Below are 18597 nucleotides of genomic sequence, written 5' to 3'. Positions count from 1 at the left end.
TCACTGACCTCCTCTTGCCCACACTGAATCATTCCAGGTGTCCCATTGTTGCAGGTTCCATCAGCTACCAGCCTGCTGAACTTCCTGCACACGAAATTTGCCAAGTCCAGGAAGGGTGGGTGTTCTTCCTGCCCCATGGCTCTGAGGACCCCTTTCCTGCCCACATGAACCACCTGATAAAGAAAGTCCCATGCCACTCAGCCCGAGCTCAACTCCGCTTCTCCAGCTCATTTTGCCCTTTCTGCATCATCTGCTCAATTCTCACATACTTTATGCTGTCCTGTTCTCTAACTGTCTGGCATGATTTAGTTCTTTATGATACCAATGCATTCTACTGTCTGGCTTGTTCATTGTTTTAAGTGTCGGCATTGTCATCCTAGCTGAGCCCTCTTTGTGGAGAGGGACTTTGCTTTATTCTCTTCTGTACTTCCTTGGTCTTGGGCATGTGATAAATGCTACTCCACAGGGATTTATTCATAACTAGCCTCAGGGTTCTTGTCGGTCCCCCATGCCTTCTCCCATCTCCACCTTTAGAAAGACCTGGGAGTTACCATTTCTAAGCTGTGAGACCCAGAGCAAATAACTTCACCTGTCTGAGCTTTAGTTTCCTTATCTATAAAATGGAGATAGTATCTTCCCTGCAGGGCTAATGGGAGGAGTAAATGAAATAATCGGTGTGAGGCACTTATGAGTAGATAGGAGATAAATACTAGCTGCTCTGATTATTATTTTATCAATAAATCTTTGTTCAGGATCAGTCATAGCCAGTGTTCCTGCAGCTAACACAGGGAATAAGTGTTTGTGGAGATGCCAGACTAGCATGCAATTGATTTCACAGGGTTCCCCCTGAAATTCCCTGCCCCTTATTAGCTGGAATGCAATGGGGGGAGAAAGATTTTCATTCATTCCAGCACAAGCTGTCCTCTTCTCTGCGAGTATAACCCACATTATGAATCGTATCTTGATACTGGGTAGGTTATGCAGACTCTCACCCACACACACAAGTGCCCGGCCAGGCACAGGGGTCCCCCCTTTAATCAGGCTTTTCTGGAGTTGACATCCAGGCCCCTCCCAAGATAAACTCTCTCTGTTCACATCGGTGGTGGAGTGCTGGCTTTTCCTGGTCTGAGTTGATCACAGCGTGGCTCCCACTGGCTGCCGTGTCTAGAGGGGCTTTTTCTGGCACATGGATGAGGGGATTCAGCCGGAGGGAGCCAACACTCAGGCTGTCCAGCGTAGGGAGCAGGGACCAGAGGGAAAGGGTTGTCTGTTTCCTCCTTTCCTGAGCCGGTCAGAGACTGGAGGCTTCCTGTTGGCCACACCCAGCCCCTCACCTGTGGTGGGTCCCTTCCTGAGCTGCTGTCTGTGGCTGGCCGGTGGCCTCTGCCACATCAGAGGGGGGATGGTACGATAGCCTCATCTTTGCTACAGAGGCAAATCACGTATTTCTCACTCTTGTTCTTTCCCTTCCCCTGGCGCAGTAAACACATTAATGACTGGGTGAAAATGTATAAAATAATGGGCCATTTCAGTGGAGAGGGACCATGGGGAGTCCAGGCCAGTGCCACTTTGGGCAGCTACATCAGCATCATCTGAAAGAGCTTTGTTCCAAAATTCAGATTCCTGGGGCTCCCTCCCAGAAAGTCTGATTCGGTCAGTCTGGCTGGAATCTGGAATCTTCTGTACTTCAAAAGCTCCTGGAGGATCCGAGGCTCGCTGCCTCATTTCACCAGCAAGGGCAGTGGGGTGGGGGTGGGTGCTCTGAGGATCCAGGGAAGTCACAGTGGCCATGGCCAGACAGGAGCCTCCTGACCCATGGCACCGTGGTTACTCTCATGCCCCAGCCCTCTGCACACTACGGCCAGAGCCCACCCCCTGCTGGGGGGACCTAGGTCATTAGGGGAGACGGGGAGGGGGGGAGTAGCCAAGCACTGTCTTGGGCCCCAGCAGTCCGGGCTCCCAGGGAAGCTGAGGCAGGAGCCAGGGCAGAGAAGAAGGGACTCTTCGGCATTTCTTTAAAAAGCTTGAAATGTGAATGCATATATACCCTCTGCCTCCACCTACTGCCCTCTGCAGCCGCCCCTGGCAATAGACAGGGCACATCTCTGACCCACAGATGCTGGCAGTTGGAGAATAAAGTGTGTGCTTTGCCTCAGCCTCCTGTTCAAGTTGAAGTGGCTAGACCACCAGGGGGGTGGATTGGACCCAGGAGGAGGAATATAGAGTTAGGGAAAGGTCTATGTTTATCCACACAGACCCTGAGTAGACTGGGGGGGGGGGGGTGTCTGCTGATCTGAGCGTTTGGCCCATCTAGGAGGATGAGCCTGTCCAAGCTCCCTAGGCCAGCGCCCAGCAGTTTACTCTGCGAAGCTGCTGGACGAGCAGGCGCAGTCCCTGCGGAGTCAGGCTGGGCGTCCAGATCGAAGACTGCATCTAAACCAGGAAGAACAAAACCTGCGCGCCCTGGGCAGCTGGAAGGGGAAAGCCACCTGCTGGAGCCAGGCTGCTGTGCAGAGCTCTGGAGGAGCCTCCTGCCACCGGGAATTGAGGGTCCCGACCTGAGGCCCTCTGGAAAGTGCCTTCCTCAAAAAGCGCTCACCCCCAGAGCTGCAGATGGCCTTGTGCCGGGAAGGCCTGCGGGCCTGCAGCCTCCAGGAAGAGAAGGCAGTACGGCCTGGGATGTCATTGATGGCATTCCAGGAAGGTGAGATCCTTTTTTTTTTTTTTTTTCTGGTAAGGTGAGAGGCAGTTTGACAGAGGCACCAAGAAAAAGCTTCCCTGGGCTTACAGGCCTTAGGTAAATAAAAACACGAAAATAGATTTTTCAAACTGTGTCCTTCTAGAGCATGGATTCTTAACCTTTTTGTTCCACAGACCCCTTACTAAGTCCACACTGTACTGAGTATTGTTTAACAAATATATTACACCCACACCAGCAAGTCCCCACAAGAATAATGGCTTTTTTGACTTTCAATTCAAGCTCACAGACCCCTTGTTAAGAACCCCTGCTCTAGAGCATAGTAGGATTTACTGAGAAACTGGATTGAATTCTCCCTGCCTCACTTGACTGCTGAGTGGAGGAATTCAAAGGAAAAATGTGTGTTTCCCCCAGCGGTATCAGCTGAAACACAGCAAATGAGAGGTCGATTTCTTGTGTGACCTCTGCTCACCCCCGTGTTGGTTTCCTGCAGGTATAGGCCACTGAGCAGCTCTCGGGAGAACAGTTGTTTTTCTAGTGGTAATGGGACTGGCCTGAAGCACCCACACCCGAACTCCGTTCCACTTGGGTATCAAGATTGCAGTTTGCCAGATGGCCAGCCTAGCACTGACGCTTGGGCTATGACCACACTGCACAGAGGAGCCTTTCTCTTGGACCAAGCCACAAGGATTAAAACAGCAGAACATCATTAGCATCATATTTTAGGTAGGGCTTTGTTTGCTTTTCAGAAACCAAGCTTCAACTGGCCCCAAGCCATCCAAGGACCTAATATAAAGCCCTGGGCCATGTTTCTGAGAGTCGGGGGTTCCAGCACAGAACTATATTATAGGTGAGCACACACTGGTGTGCCAGTGAGCCAGCTTGGGGGTGAGAGGGAGCGGATTTGTAGCATTTGCCCATTTCCAAGGTGTGAATGCTCCCACCATGGCCGGTTTTCAGCAACCAACGCAAAGTCACTAAATATGGAGTTCGGAGGAAATATGCACAGTCTGCTTCTGCCAGTTCAGTTGGCTCCTGCCTACCACCGAACTCTGTCTCTAGCTCATGTGCCTGAGGATCTTACAAATGGAGGAGGCTGAGAGGAGCAAGGTAAACCATGTGCCAGGGATTCCCTCAGTGGTACCCCTCAGCATGTGGAATGCTCCTCCTCCATAGCTAAGAGAATCTTTTAACCAGCAAGAAATTCTGCTTTGCCCAACTGACGGATGTTGCAGTAGATGTCTAGTGACCCCGTGTCTCCATTTTAGTAGTTGTCATGGTAGAAAAAGGGCTGGACAATATCAGGAATTATCAGATCCCATGAGGACCTTGTTAAAAATGGATCTTCCAGGAAGCAAATGTGACTCAAGCAGCTGGGCTCCCACCTCCCACATGCAAGGTCCCCGGTTCAGTTCCCGGTGCCTCCTAAAGAAGACAAGCAAGACAGCAAGCTGACGCAATTGGCTGTCACGGCAAACTGATGCAACAAGACGACACAGTGAGATGACACAACCAAAAAACACAGCAAGGAAACACAATGAGAGACACAACAAACAGGGAGTGGAGGTGACTCAGGCAATTAGGTGCCTCCCTCCCATTTGGAAGGCCCCAGGTCCAGTTACCATGTCTCCTAAAAAAAAGATGAGCAGACAGCAAATACAAACAATGAGGCGGGGAGAAATAAATAAAAATAAATCTTTTTAAAAAATGTATCTTCTGGGGTTCTATCCCCAGAGAATCTGATTCCATATATCTAAGATGGGGTCTAGGCATCTGCATTTGGGCAAGTGCATTGCAGATTGCCTTTCATACTTTGAGAAACCCTGATCTAGGATTCTTACTGCATACTTGCTGAAAGTTCAAGGTCCATTGATCTTTAACATGATTTCATTCTCAGCAGTCACTGTTTTGTTCCAGTAAATCAGGTGTTTTTGTGGTTTTTTTTAAGTCCGGCCATGCAAAACCTGATCCCAAATCATAGTACTAGCAAACATTCATTGAGAGCATCCATGTGCTAGACGTTATACTTGTGTTACCTCCATCTCCTACTGACAACTATCTATTATTATCATCCCCACTTTGCAGATGGGAAAACTGAGGCTCAGAGAAATTTCCCAAGGAGCTGGTACCAGGATTCCAAGCAATAAGACTCCAAACTTGCATTCTAAACACCACATTGAGCTAGCTGCCACTGTAAAATATTGTTCCTCTGAGGGACTTTGGCTTTTGACTTAGCTAGTTCAGACCAAAGTTCAGTTCAATTTCATGGGCTTTTACTAGACCACTACAAGATGCTGCCACTGTCATAAGTTAGCTCATTTAAACTTCAGTGGCAACCTATGGGGAAGGTCTGATTGTTATTTTTCCAGAGGAAGAAAGGTAGACCCAGTGTTGCACAGCCAGCTAAAGGCAGAATGGGAATTCGTTGCTCATTCCACTACCCCATAGCTGCCCCAGCTAAGTCTCCGGGGCAGTTCCTTAGTCTACAGTAAGGCAGCTTTGGATTCATTGGCACTATTTTAAGCATTTGAGTGTGTTTCTGACCGTCTTTATTTTTGACTGTTAAATGTCTGAGTCTGTGTCCACTGCATTAGTGTCCCTGTGGGGAAGACAGACATATCCACCAGGTAGAGTGGGCTAAGTGTGCAGAACGAGATGCAAAGGATAGCACAAATGCAGAGGAAGAACTGCTTCTCCCAGAGGGAATCCTAGCAGGCTTCCAGGAGGAGGCTCCACTAAAACTGGGTCTTGAAAGATGGGTGGGATTCTGGAGGGTTTGGAGGGAAGAGCAAGGGAGGACAGTAGTGAGAGAATGTGGTAGAAGCTGAACCTAGGAACCCAGACTTTGGAACCAGATCCCAGAGCTTCAGGAACCTTAGTAAGAGCCTGCCACTTCTCCTTGGACATGTAACTAGTTGCATGCTTAATTTGATTGAAGATATTGTGATTTTTCTCCTCCAGCTGATCAATCTTATTTTCCATTCCCTTAAAATAGCTTTTTTTCACCCTATCTATGGTGGATTTTTTTTTTCCCTCCTGAACTGCTCTGCTCAGAAGGCCACCGTTTTCAAGCACCCACACTGTCAAGGTGGCCTGCCAGATATGTGCGGCTGGCTCGAGGAGCCTGCATGTGATGAGACCTCAAGCCCGTCTCTTTTTTCCTCTTAGAGCAAAGGTGCATTTCTTTCCTTTACAAGCATTGGTGCAATAGGGGTCTAGCTGGAGTGGCCCTGGCCCCTCATTATCACTCCTTCCTAGGAGAATGTCTTGGGAAATCTATTGACAACTTCCTAGAGTCTAGCTGAACCATCCCAATGGCTTGAATGCTTTGAACACTGATTCCAAGGGACATAAAGCAGTGTCTTTCTAATGCCTTCTGGCTATGCCAAATGGACGCTTCACTTGATGGAGCCAAATGGCACATTTACCTCTGCGCTCCGGCAGCATTGTTTGGGTGATCGTTGTATTCTTGAAGGGTACATGTGGGACTCCAAAGCCTTGACAAATGGCCCTCTTGGGGAAAAAATGTTGTGGTCTCTTTGCCAGTTATGGATAAACCACAGCCAGAGCCAACTTCTGCTTTGTGCTCAGAGTCACTAACAAATGGTAAAGGACCCAGAGGTATCTCACACCAGACCCTCTGAATACGGATCAGTTCACCACTGCCGTGGACTCATCAGGACCATTGGGCACTGGGACCGCCTGCCCTTCCTGGACACCAGCCTCACAGATTCTGAGCAGTGTATCTCTGCTTCATCCTTGAGGATGCAAGCAGTGTGCTGATGTTGATCAGGGTGCTGCACAATTGGAACAGGGACTGGTATGTCTGAAATGATGGGTGGGCTTTCTGGGGTGGGTGTTTACTTGACCCTGTGGGTTAGCATTCTCCACCCACATTTCACGCAGATATTAGTGGCAGAGCTTGATAGCTGAGGCCAGTCATCATACACTCTCAGCGGCCAAGGCCTCTTCCTGTGCCTTTAAAGAGTCACATTTCCTGCCTTCATGAGGCATGCATAGAAGGTTCTTCATGGACTCTGCCTTCGCATGATCTTGCGACTTGTCATCCAAGAAATATCCCAAACTGCTGGGTTGGGAAAGGGGACGCATCTCTGTGGTGGAAGCTTCTTGGTCTCTTCTGAGGCCATAAAGTCCATTTCCAAGTTAAAATCTCTAAACAGTGATAGAAGTGAGAGAGTTCTTTTATAGTTCTCCTGGTCCTAGCAGGGCTGTGAAAGCCCTCAAGACAGCATGGGTTTGACCCCCAAAGACAGCTAGGTACCCATCCCACCACCCCATTTCTTTGCCCAGGACTCTGTTTTGTTCTCCTCAAGAAGGAATGAAAACCTCTCAGCATACAGATCTCAACAAGCTATGACAAGGAAGCAGATTTGGCTCAACAGATAGAGCTTCCATCTACCACATGGGATGTCCAGGGTTCAAACCCAGGGCCTCCTGACCCATGTGGAGCTGGCCCACGCACAGTGCTGATACGTGCAAGGAGTACCCTGCCATGCAGGGGTGTCCCCCACATAGGGGAGCCCCACGTACAAGGAGTGTGCCCCGCAAGGAGAGCCACTCCATGCAAAAAAAGCACAGCCCTCCCAGGAGTGGCACTGCACACACAGAGAGCTGACGCAGCAAGATGACTCAACAAAAAAGAGACGAAGTTTCCCAGTGCTGCTGACAAGAATGCACGTGGACACAGAAGAACACACAGCAAATGGACAGAGAGCACTTGTCTAAGTGGGGAGGGGGGGAGGGAGAGAAATTAAAACAAATAAATAAATAGATCTTTTTTTAAGAAAAAGAAGCAATGACAGAGATCAAATTCTTCAGTCTGCCCTTGAGCAGCCATTTTTTAAGCCCAAAGTCTACAAGTTTAAGCAAGAAGGCCGAATTCAGTTTCCTACCAAGGAGAACTTCAATTCAGATTTCTGCTTCAGTCCTACTGCGTGAACTGTGCTAGAAGTGTAGGAAATACAAGATATGCATGAGGCTTGGGACGTGTGCTTATGTAGTTTATAATTCTGCCTTTGAAAGCCAGCTGGTATCTCTTGCTGTTGTCTAGGTTTCCTTTTTTCTTTTCTCTTTCGTTTGTTTAGCGGGAAACCAAAAATGCAGTGTTTGGTGTAGCAGAGACTGAGCTAATTCTACTTCAGAACCACAGTACTTAAACAATACTGTGCTTCCTATGATAGATAAGTAGATGAGAAAGAAAGAGCAGGCCCTCACTAATTTCTCTTAAGAGTCAACCACTCAGATTTTGTGTCCTAATTACCTTTTCCAGAGATTTCCTTTGTAGCATGGGTGTGATACTCTCCTGCCACTCCTCTTCCTCACCCATCCTTCTCCTGACATATTCCCAGTTAGACCAGTCATAATAACTAGAGAGCTAGAAAGGAACTTAAGAAACCATTTCGTCCATCCTCCAGACTCATTCAAGATGCCACTACAGGAGGCTGACTGCCCTGTAGGAAAAGACACCAAAGGAGATGGTTCCATTGATTTCTCCTTCGCCCATAAATTTGTTCTAACAGCACTTTCATGTTCAGCCTTAAAATTCTCCTTGACCACTAACCTGCCTTGTAACAAAAAAATTCGTATGTGGGTCATCACTTCCTTGTCCCCAGACCTACTTCCCTCTCTCTTGGGTGGGGGATAAGAAGGGAGAAGACATCACAGATTGTGCTGGGAGACCCAACCTGGACCTAGGAGATGCCCAGGGATGGTGATGGGCAGAGTCATCCCTGAATCAATCTGATACTGGCTTGTGTATCCACGTGAAAGTGCAGTAGAGTTGAACATGCATGCCTCGGGCTCAGAGTAGGAAAAGGCTATTGCAAACCAAATAAATAAAGCCAAGCCTCCTGAAGAAGATCTGAGAAAAAAGCATCCAGGGCAGCCTAGTGTTTCAGTGAAAAACAAATGTCATCTTAACTTTAGTCTTCAAGTTGAAGGGAATATCGGCATAAAGATTTAAATGAACATTTAAACTTTTAAATGAACCATGTAGGAGGTCTTGGGAGGGAAGGGAGCCTGGGGTCTGCCTTGTGGCCATTCCAAAATATCTGTAGGTTCCTTTACCATTCTACTCTGTAAATTCCATTGCACACGAAAGCCAAAAAGAAGGAACTAGAATTTCCCCCAATAGATTGATGCTTTTCTTTTCTCTCTAATTGAGTCATTGTGGTCTATACAGTTTTTGTTTCCAGGCCCTCGGTTGAACATGCTGTGCCCATCCTTTGACCTCTATACAGAACTTTTCCCCGGCTTGGCCCAGATATTGAGCTGTCCTGTCCATTTAGCTGATCTCTCAGCCCAAGCAACCCTTACTGTAAGAATAGCTTTGGCCAGGATACTTGTCAGAGCTAGCCAGGTGTGCAGCCTGCCAAAGTGGTGCATGGTCCTCATCTGTCCATAGCCAGTGGTGGGGATGTCAGGCCAGAAGCTACCAACCGACCTGGCTGGAACGTGGCCAAGGGTGTAAGACAGGAAAGGGAGGAGCTGGGTGTCCCTGCTGCTGCTTGCCAGGGAGAGTCAGAGCTGGTTTTATATTCAGGGGAACATTTTAAGGGCAAATTGTTGGCATTGTTGCCTGAGCCACGCATAGGCAGAGGGGAATCCTTAGCAAAATGATTCTGTAGGCCCTGTGCATTGCTTGTGCATTGTGTGGTGGGGACAGGAAATAACCCCTTCTTTACCACGACGGTCCACCTGGAGCATGCCTCCTCAGATTCGCATAGTACAGGTCTTTCAAGGAGCTCAAAGAATGAGCAAATAGACATAATTATTGACTTCATAATCTTAGATTACATGATATTAGGGAAATTTATTATCATTTCCTACTTCTTTCTTTGAGAGAAGGGAAAATTGAGGGATATGGAAAGATAAATCAACTTCTGGTGGACTTCAGCTTGGTTAACTTATTACATTTATTAAGCAGTTACCAAGTGCCAGGCTCTGTTTGACTATGGACATATAAAGGCCCATGAATCACTTCCTGTCTTCAAGTAAATCCCAGTCTGGTAAGAGTTAGAGACATATACCAGTTACTCCAGTAAAGCCTTGGGAAACCTATGGTCCCACTGCTGGGGACACACTGGGAGGGAGAGTGCGTTAAGGAAGGCTTCCCGGAGGAGGTCACATGTGGGTTGGAAAAACGGGAAGAAAGCCCTAGATAATAATTTCTGTTGTTTACCTACTTAGTATGTGCTAGGCCCTTCACAAAAATATCATTTAATTCCAGATGAGGAGACAGAAGCTTCGAGGGCATTATCATGCCAAATGGTCGGGTCAGAATTTGAACTCAGGGCTGCCCAACTCCAGGCTGCGGTCGTCTTCTGGGTCCACCTGCTCCCTGTCTCTCTTCCTTCTTTGTTTTGAGGGGAGGGACATTGTGCTGGGTCTGAATGGACTCAGGAGGAGAGGCTGGGGGAGCCGGGCTGGCCTGAGGACTGAGGGAGTGTCCGCTGGCGCCCAGGGCAGCCCCCTGGCCTCATTGCATCTTGACTAGATGTTTTTCAAGTCCTCCCCAGGAAGGAGGGATTAGATGTTTTGTGTGGTCATGTGTGTTGATTGTGGTTCATTCGTTCTTGGGGTGGGGCAGGAGGAGGGGGCGGCGCATGGAGCATAGCGGGGGGCTCCTACCTGCCCCTGGGTTCCCCAGCACCACTGCTGCCACAGCTCCCTAGAGCCCGGTCCTTCTGGCCCAGATGCAGCAAGAAGAGGCTGGGAGCCTTTCAGGTCCTTGACTCGTTAGAGAAAAAAAGCTTTGCTCTTGCCACCTGCGCGCACACACTCACGGTGATGCTGAAGAGCGCGCCGCAGCTGCCTGCTTTTCTGGTCCCCTTATTTCAGTTTCCATTTCCAGACTGCATTGTTTCTGAAGCCCTCACAATGAGGCCCTTGGTTTTCAGAGAGCTGAAAAATGGAAAAGGGCCACATTTTCCTGGAGGGGCGTTTCCTGCTGGGGAAGTGGAAGGTGTCAAATAAGGAGCCTCCAGGTACAGGGGGGCGGGAGGGAGCTTCTGAGGTCATGACTTTTAAGATCCCACGATGTTGTGCTTTATAAATCTCAGGCGATATTTTTGGGGGGGAGGGTGCAGGGGCACGTAGAACCTCTCTGTCAGAGCCCAGGAGAAACATTTCTATATATCCCCTCAAGCTTTCCATTTGGCATAAGTGAGTAAAATGCAGCTGAAAACTCCACTAGCAGAAGAAGAAGAGGGGGAAAAAACCACTACAAACTGAATAGAGAAGGTATTAAGATTCCTGGGGCAAAGGAGGGCTCTCGGGCCGGGCTCCTGCCGACGTTAAGCTGCTGTGCTGGGGTGGTGTGCATTGTTCTCTAGGGGCTGTTCTCTGTCCTGATGGGAATCTGGTTGGAGATCGTCTACGTGCCCTTGAACTACAGTGAATGTTCTTCCAAATAATTTCGCCTGAGTTTATATAAGCAGAAGCCCACAGAGCAAAGCCACTGTCAGCTGCCAGCACCTCTTTTTGATAGTTTCCCAAGGACATCTAGTGGCAGCGGCCTCTGGCCACCGTCAGGGCTATCCCGGCCTCCCTAGGGTTCCCTGTGTCCAGTGGGCAGGAGCTCCCATTTCAGGCAGAGTTCACGTTTACCTTCCTGGAAAGGGCTTGGTGTATTGAAATTCTCCAAGTCCAATCTCACTTTTCTCATGACAATGTCAATTAAAGAGGGAGACATAGTTTAGAATTGTATTAAATCATCGTTATAGCACGGACTAGCTGGATTGACCTTTTTATAATTCTTAGAGCAACTCGGGTAGTTTTGACAATCCTGGAAAAGATTTTTTGGGGAAACCTAAGGCCATTTCCTGGGTGGCATTTTGTTTAGAAGCTAAAATTCAAGTTTGTCTGTTTTGCTGTCTTCTTTTCCCTACTGCAAGATTTTCTGCAGCGAGCATGGGTATCACCAATTGCTGATAAGCTGTTTGATTGTCTTCAAAGCAGAGTCTGCTTCTTACAGCTTCTCTGTGCAGCCTGTTTTTCACTCAGCAGTCCCACTTGCAGAAGGAAGGAATAAGCCCTTACTTTCCTAAATTTTCAGCTTTTGAGCTCTTACCAGTTGTTGCTTCATAATGTCAAAGTCTCAAGCTTTGGATGGCGTCCATGGGCAAATTCAAAAGCTTACAGCAAGTTTGATCCTGAATCCACAAACCCAGATGTCTTCCCTTCTTAGAAACAAGTCCTGTACACATAGCAAATTGGAGCTGTCACCCTGCCTTTTCCTGAACTGCAGGCATTTTCAAAAGGTGAATATTGGATATAAACTAAAGTTTATACAAACACATGACTTTGCCTGTCAAAAGTGTTCCCCTCAGAAAGCTGTTTACCTTGATTAAATGCTCCTCCCCTTCTGACAATTTCTTTTTCAGTATTGACTTAAGAAATAATTTACCAACTATACTGGGAAATCAGAGTCATTACTTTACTTCATGGACACCATTCTGTGGTCCCAAACTTTGTCTCTCTCCTTACAGCAGAGGTGAGCTGTGTCTCCTCCCTCCCTCTTCTTCATCTGGGGGAAGAAAGGAGCAGTGAATGCTCAGGAAGGGGAAATTTCGGGAGTGGGGAGGCCTGGGGAGCCTGAGGAAGGCCTGGGGGAACTCAAGTGATGGCAAGAAGCAGGCCAAGTGTGCTAGGCTACATTGATGGCATGAATTTAAGTGACTTTGCCACAAATGAGAATTGTACCAGAAGTTAAATAGTGGAAGTGGAGGACTGTCTGCTTTAAACAGGGGCCCTGAGAATAGCCTATGTGTGATAAAAGTCATACGCAGCATTAGTTTAATCATAGGAGCCTAATCTGTGACTACTCGATGAATAACCCTAAATGAGTAAGTATTTAGTCAACAGACATTAGAAAGAACTCCAGTAACTTAATGTCCCCACTCCTTACCAGCACAGGGACAACTTTAGCCTCCGTGTGCTCATAGGACACAGGAAGTGAGCAACATGTTTATCCAGCATCAGCTCTTGGGCAAATAATTCCATAATCATATTTTACATTAATATAGCTATTTCCCCAGAAGCCTTACTGCATCCCTGTGAGGCAGGTGAGGCAAATAATTTTGGAAAATGGAGCCAGGGAAAAGCAAGGCCAGAGTGGGTACTACTCAGTGATGTGCTGATAAATGTGTTGGTAATCGCTCACTGAGAAAAAACACCCAGGTTTGTGGTGGATATTGATTTCCATGGTGTAAATACTCCCACCTGGCTGATTCAAGCTGCCAACCTGTTGTCACAGAATGCAGATGTGGGAGATGATGCACATTGTCAGCCCCTGTGAGCTGTACAGCATGTAACTGACAGTAACGATTACATTCAGGGCTTCAGACTCCCAGGTGACGAGAGGGAAAGCTCAGACCTTTATGATTCTCAGACTCTCAGCCCCTGACAGAGCAGATGACCCAGAAGAGTGTTTTTCACACTTTGAGATATGACCCATTAGAGGGTCATGAAATTAATTTAGGGATCCCAAGCAACATTTTTTTAAATGAAAAAGAATAGACCAAAAAACCCACAATAGAGTAAAATAGAAATGAGTAGAAGAGAAAATATAAGCTTGTAAACCCACATGTTTCTGGGTGGATGGATGGATGAATGGGTGGATAGATGGATGAGATACATAGGCGATGATGATAGATGGGTGATAGACAAACAGATAGATGGATAGATGGATAGATAGATAGATAGATAGAGACAGATAACATTTATATGTGTGTCGTGGGTTGGAGTAAAAGTTTTTGAAAAATACTGACTTAGAAGAAGCAAGTATACCTCTATTTCCTCTATCTGCAGAATGGAGCTAATGGAGCTCCCTGCCTATTATCGGGCCAGGAGGGTGACTGAGGTCACCTCTGTGAGAAGCTGTGATGGTGCTAACACTCTATCTGATTTATAGTGGATCCATTTGCAGGAACAAAACAGGGTAGAACAAGCAGGCATGGCTTTGCCTGTTTGGGAGATGGTTGCTCATTATGTTTGAAACTGGACGAAGTCCCATCTTCCCTTTTTTTTTTTTTTTTTTTTTTTTTTGAGGTATCAGGGCTAGGGATTGAACCTAGGACCTCACACATGGATGGTATGTTTGCGCTCAACCACTGAGCTTCATCAGCGCCCCTGAGTTGGCTTTTTCGTTTGTTTGCTTGTTGTTTGTTTATGTTTTTAGGAGGTACCGGGAACCAAACCCAGGACCTCCTATGTGGGAAGCATGTGCTCAAGTGCTTGAGCCACATCTGCTCCCTCCTTCTTCTTTATGGACATGTTTCCTTAGAATCCACAGCCGAGAGAGAGAGCCCTCCCAATGGCTCTCAGCCCCACTCTGTCCACGCACTGCACTTTGTGCACATGCACACACATGGAGTTCTGCAGGTCAGAGGGGTTCCCAGACTTCCCAGGAATTCTGCTGTGAATGGTCATGAGGGAGGCTCTAAGCCTGTGTCACTTGGAGCAAGGACTCTTCAGTGGAGAATTAGTTGGCTTGGGAAACACAGAGGTGACTCTAACAGTTTGAAGCTTTTTGTGGACCCCAGAAAAGATCATGTCCTTGGAGCTAATCCATTCCTGTGGGTGTGAGACCCTTTGATTGGATTGGATTCAGTTGGGGGCCTTTCACTGGACTGCTTCAGTGAGGCATGCCCCAGGGTAGGTCTTGATTCTCTTGCTGGAGTCCTTTATAAATGGGGGACTGACAGCAGAGACACAGAAGCCACAGAGCCAGAGAAACCTGAGAGACTGGAAGAGACAAGGCCTGAGGAGAGGGGAGAGACAAGCCATATGCCTGATGACCTACAGCTGAGCTCGGGAAAGGAGTAAGACTGGAGGAGGGGGCAGAAACCCGACCGGAGAGCCACCATTGTGCCTTGCCACGTGGCAGGAGACCAGGACCTCCAGCTGACCTTTGGTGAGACTGCATCTCTGATGATGCCTTGATTTGGACATTTTCACAGCCTCAGAACTGTAAGCTTTTAACCCATGTGGAGCAGGTATAGCTTAGTGGTTGAATGCTGCTTTGCATGTATGAGGTGCTGGGTTCAATCCTCCCTGGTGCCTCAAAAAAAAACAAACAAAAAAACCACCCCGTTTTGGACATATTGCTCTCAGCAGCTTTTAGCAAACTAAGACAGTGACTTTGATTAAAGGTTTCTCTACTTTCTCCCCTGAACCTCTCCTGGAAGAAGATATAAGGCCAGGTAGGACTCATGAACCATCACAGCAACCCCATGGGGCAGGGACTGTCACCCCATTTCACAGATTAGGAAACTGATCCTGAGAGAGGATCAGCTCCTTGCCCCACCTCTGACCCCAGGCCCATGCTCATGCAGCAGCTTCCCCAGAGCCTCAGCATAGCCTGTGAGTTATCCAGGCAATCCTTCCAAATTGGTCTCTTCCTCCTTGAAATGGCATCTTCCTCTCTTAGTAAAGAGGCAGCTGGGGAAGGAGCACTCACTTTAAGTGTCCTGGAATATCATCCTGCTGTGCAAATCACTGCCATGGGATCTTGAGCAAATTACTTCACCTTTGTTTCCTTGCCTAGAAAGTGGGGATGATGACAACTGCATAGGTGAGTTATGAGACTCAAATAAGATGATGTTATCACATAGCAAAGTCTAGATGGATATATACGAATATGTCAACAGAGATTATCTCTAGGCAGTGGCATTACAAGAAGTTCGGTTATCACTTTTTTGCGGATCTTTATTCAGTGGTGCTCTGATAAATGTTTAACCACCACCTCTCCAAAATGAGGGGGGAAGGTCCTGATTTATAGTGTTTGACCAATTCCATGGTGTAAATACTGCCTCCATGGCTAATTTCAAGCTACTCATGTGATATCACTGAACGTAGAGTCAGGAGGAGATGTGCACTGTTGGCCCTCGCGAGGTAGTACAAGCCCACTTCAGCACACCACTGTTTTTAACTATGCACTGAATGTTTTATTTGGGGGGTAAATTAAAAGAGGGAGAGAATGAACAGAATGCCTAGCAATGTGCTTGGTATATTAGTTTTCATCCTTCTCTGTCCTCCCATCCCCCCTTATTAATCTTCTGGCACAGCACCTTGACCATGACCTTCTAGCGGTAAAAAGTGATGGTCTTCCTAGGAGCCAAGTTCCCTTACTTGCTCCCCATCTGCCCGGCTCGATCTGTAGAAGGGATTCTAAGATTGATCCATTGGGGAATAATCCAAGCAGGCACACAGGTCCTCTCACCTTCCACAGGAGACCTGCTCTGAGCAGACCTGTACAAGGTTGAAACTGCCGTAGAGGGAAACCAAGGGAAGTCCCAGCCAAGTGAATCACACCCCCAGGGCACCTCAGGGAGCCCCAGTGTCTGACCAGCCTGGCCTTTACCTTCAACTGGCAACATGGCTGTGGGGGGCAGGGGGAGTGGAGGTGAGAGAGAGCTAGGGGAGGGGGCTCTATAGATCTCGAAGGAAGATGGAAGTGGGGCATCAACTGCTCTCACCCTCCCATTACTCGGCACACTTTCTGGCATAGGGTATGTGCTCAAGATATTTTCTTTCATGCTTGTTTTCCTTTTTAATTAATGAAATTTTTATTCTTTTATAGCTTGACTTGTTACAAAATATTTGAGGCAGCTCAATAAGTGCTTGTTGAATAATTAATTTCAGCCCTTGCCTGCTCCCGGTTTTATGTGTTTCTGGGCTTATATTTATAGACTGTCAAATTGCTGCCTCCATTTCCCAAAAACCTGACTTTAAAGCTACGTGAGAGGCAAAGTATTAACAGAGGTGGCCAGTAATTTTTTTCCTGTATTTCTGTATTTTTCAATATCTTCCAAGAATGTGGATCACTTTTGTGTTATAAAATGTTATAAAAATAAACAACCTATAAATTAAAAGTGGAACAAAAATCAGATCAGTATTTAAGGACCAAGGGGAACTCCTCTCCACTGAGAGGCTCTGGGCTGAGGTCCCTGGCCTGCCTGCAGGGTCTCCTTTATCTGCTGGCCTGAAGCACTGGGTGGTAGCACAGGGCTCCTGTCACAGCCTCTGTTTCCACAGACCTCTCCGCCTGCCAGGCGCTGAGTAATAATGCTCCCCTCAGGTAAGTCCCGGCAGACGCCATCTTTGCAAGTCTTAACCAAAAGTGGAGATGGACAGAGTCCCAGAGAGGAGTCAGTAACAGGCTGCAGCGGGCCGCACCGCTCGACAACTTAGAAGTCCAGCAGGGCCTGGGTGCCACGCCCCTGCCCTGAAGTCTGCCGAGGGGGCAAGCAGCATCCTGGTGTGCCTGAAAGTGCTGAGGAGCTGCTGTGGGAGTCACCGGGGCCCCAGGGCTGCTCTGAGGAAGGAACACAGGCAGGGAGGCCTCCGAGAGAGCTTGCTTTGGGTTATAAATGGGCCTTCCCCACGTAGTGAGCAGCTCAGCTCTTCCCTGTGGCCTAGGATTGCAGCTTGGGGAATCATCGTGAGTTTGGGGGATGTCATTAAAGATGCAGGCTGAGTCTGAAAAATGAGGGCTGGCGAGAGCAGGGGAAGGTTACTCTCTCAACCCAAGCTTTGTGACAGAAAGCATTTTCACCCACATGCTGCCATTTGATTCCCGCACAGGCCCTGTCAGCGGGTGTGATTACCCTGCACGCAGAGCTTAAGTGGCATGCCCAGGGCCAGTCATTTAAGAAGGGGCGTGACCGAGGGGCCACCCAGGGCCCCTGCTCTGCCCAGGGATGCACAAGGACATGTGGCCATAGGTTTCCTCATAACTGACCTTTGATGTTTTGTTTTGTTTTGTTTTTGACAGCTTTACTGAGATATAATTCACATGCCATTCAAGTCACCCGTTTAAAATGTACAGTTCAGTGGTTTTTAGTATATTCACAACTTTCACCACAATCAGTTTTAGAACATTTTCCATCACCTCACAAGGAAACCCAGTGCCCATTAGCTATCAACCCCACACACCCCAAGTCCTAGGCAATCACTAGTCTATTTTTTGTCTCTAGGGACTTTCCCATTCTGGACGTTTCATATAAATAGAATCATACAATGTGTGGTCTTTTGTAACTGCCTTCTTTTCTTTAGCATAATGTTTCCAAGGTCCATCCAAGTTGTAGCTTCATCCCTTTCTGTGGCTGAATGATATTCCATTGTGTGGATAGACCATATTTTGTTTCTCCATTCATTAATTGATGGACATTTAGGTTGTTGTCACGTGGAGGCTGTTGTGAGTAATGCTGCTATGGTTATTTGTGTACAAGTTTGTATAGACATAAGTGTTTGTTTCTTGTAGCTATATAACCAGTCTTTCAACAATGTTTATCTGATCATGTCATGCCTTTGCTGAAAAATCTTCCATAACTTCCCTTTGTTCTTAAAATCAGGTGTAAAGTCCTTACCTTGGTCTACAAGATTTACGGGTTCTGGGCCCTCGCCAGCCTCACCCTCTCCCCTTGTTCTTATGTTCCCACCAAGAGGCTCCTTGGACGCATAGAACCACCTCCCTCCACAGACTCCTGACCTTCCCGCTTGCCTTCCCTGGCCTTGTTTCCCGTCGCAGCTGAAATGCCCCCCGCCTCAGGGACCCTTCGCCAACCCCTCAGACTAGGTTCAATCCACTGTCACCTGTTCTCGCAGGACCTTGTGCATCACCTGCTTGGCACTAAGCACAGTTACAGCCGAATGATGACGTGGGTAATTGTTTAATGCTTCTGTCTTCACTACCAAGAGCCCTAGGACAACAGGGACCTCATTCTTGTTTACTGGTCATCCCCAGCTCTCAGCAAGTATTTATCAAATGAATAATGGATAGTGACAGCAGCAAGAAGCCACTTGTACAGAGGGTTCCCTTTGCCTTGCCTCTCCCTCAAGGAGTGGGGAAATCCAGGTGACTGCTGGCGCTAAGT

General features: G+C 47.7%; 1 protein-coding gene across 4 annotated transcripts in view; it reads left to right on the top strand.

The window, feature by feature from the left end:
- The window catches only part of ATXN7L1 (ataxin 7 like 1), a 247129-nt gene that overhangs the window by 70186 nt on the left and 158346 nt on the right, over positions 1-18597 (top strand). The window lies entirely within an intron of this gene.

Source organism: Dasypus novemcinctus, chromosome 5, assembly GCF_030445035.2.
Source record: "Dasypus novemcinctus isolate mDasNov1 chromosome 5, mDasNov1.1.hap2, whole genome shotgun sequence".
In the NCBI taxonomy this organism is placed as follows: Eukaryota; Metazoa; Chordata; class Mammalia; order Cingulata; family Dasypodidae; genus Dasypus; species Dasypus novemcinctus.
The sequence above is the reverse complement of the archived record's forward strand: the minus strand, read 5'-3'. Positions and strand labels throughout refer to the sequence as shown.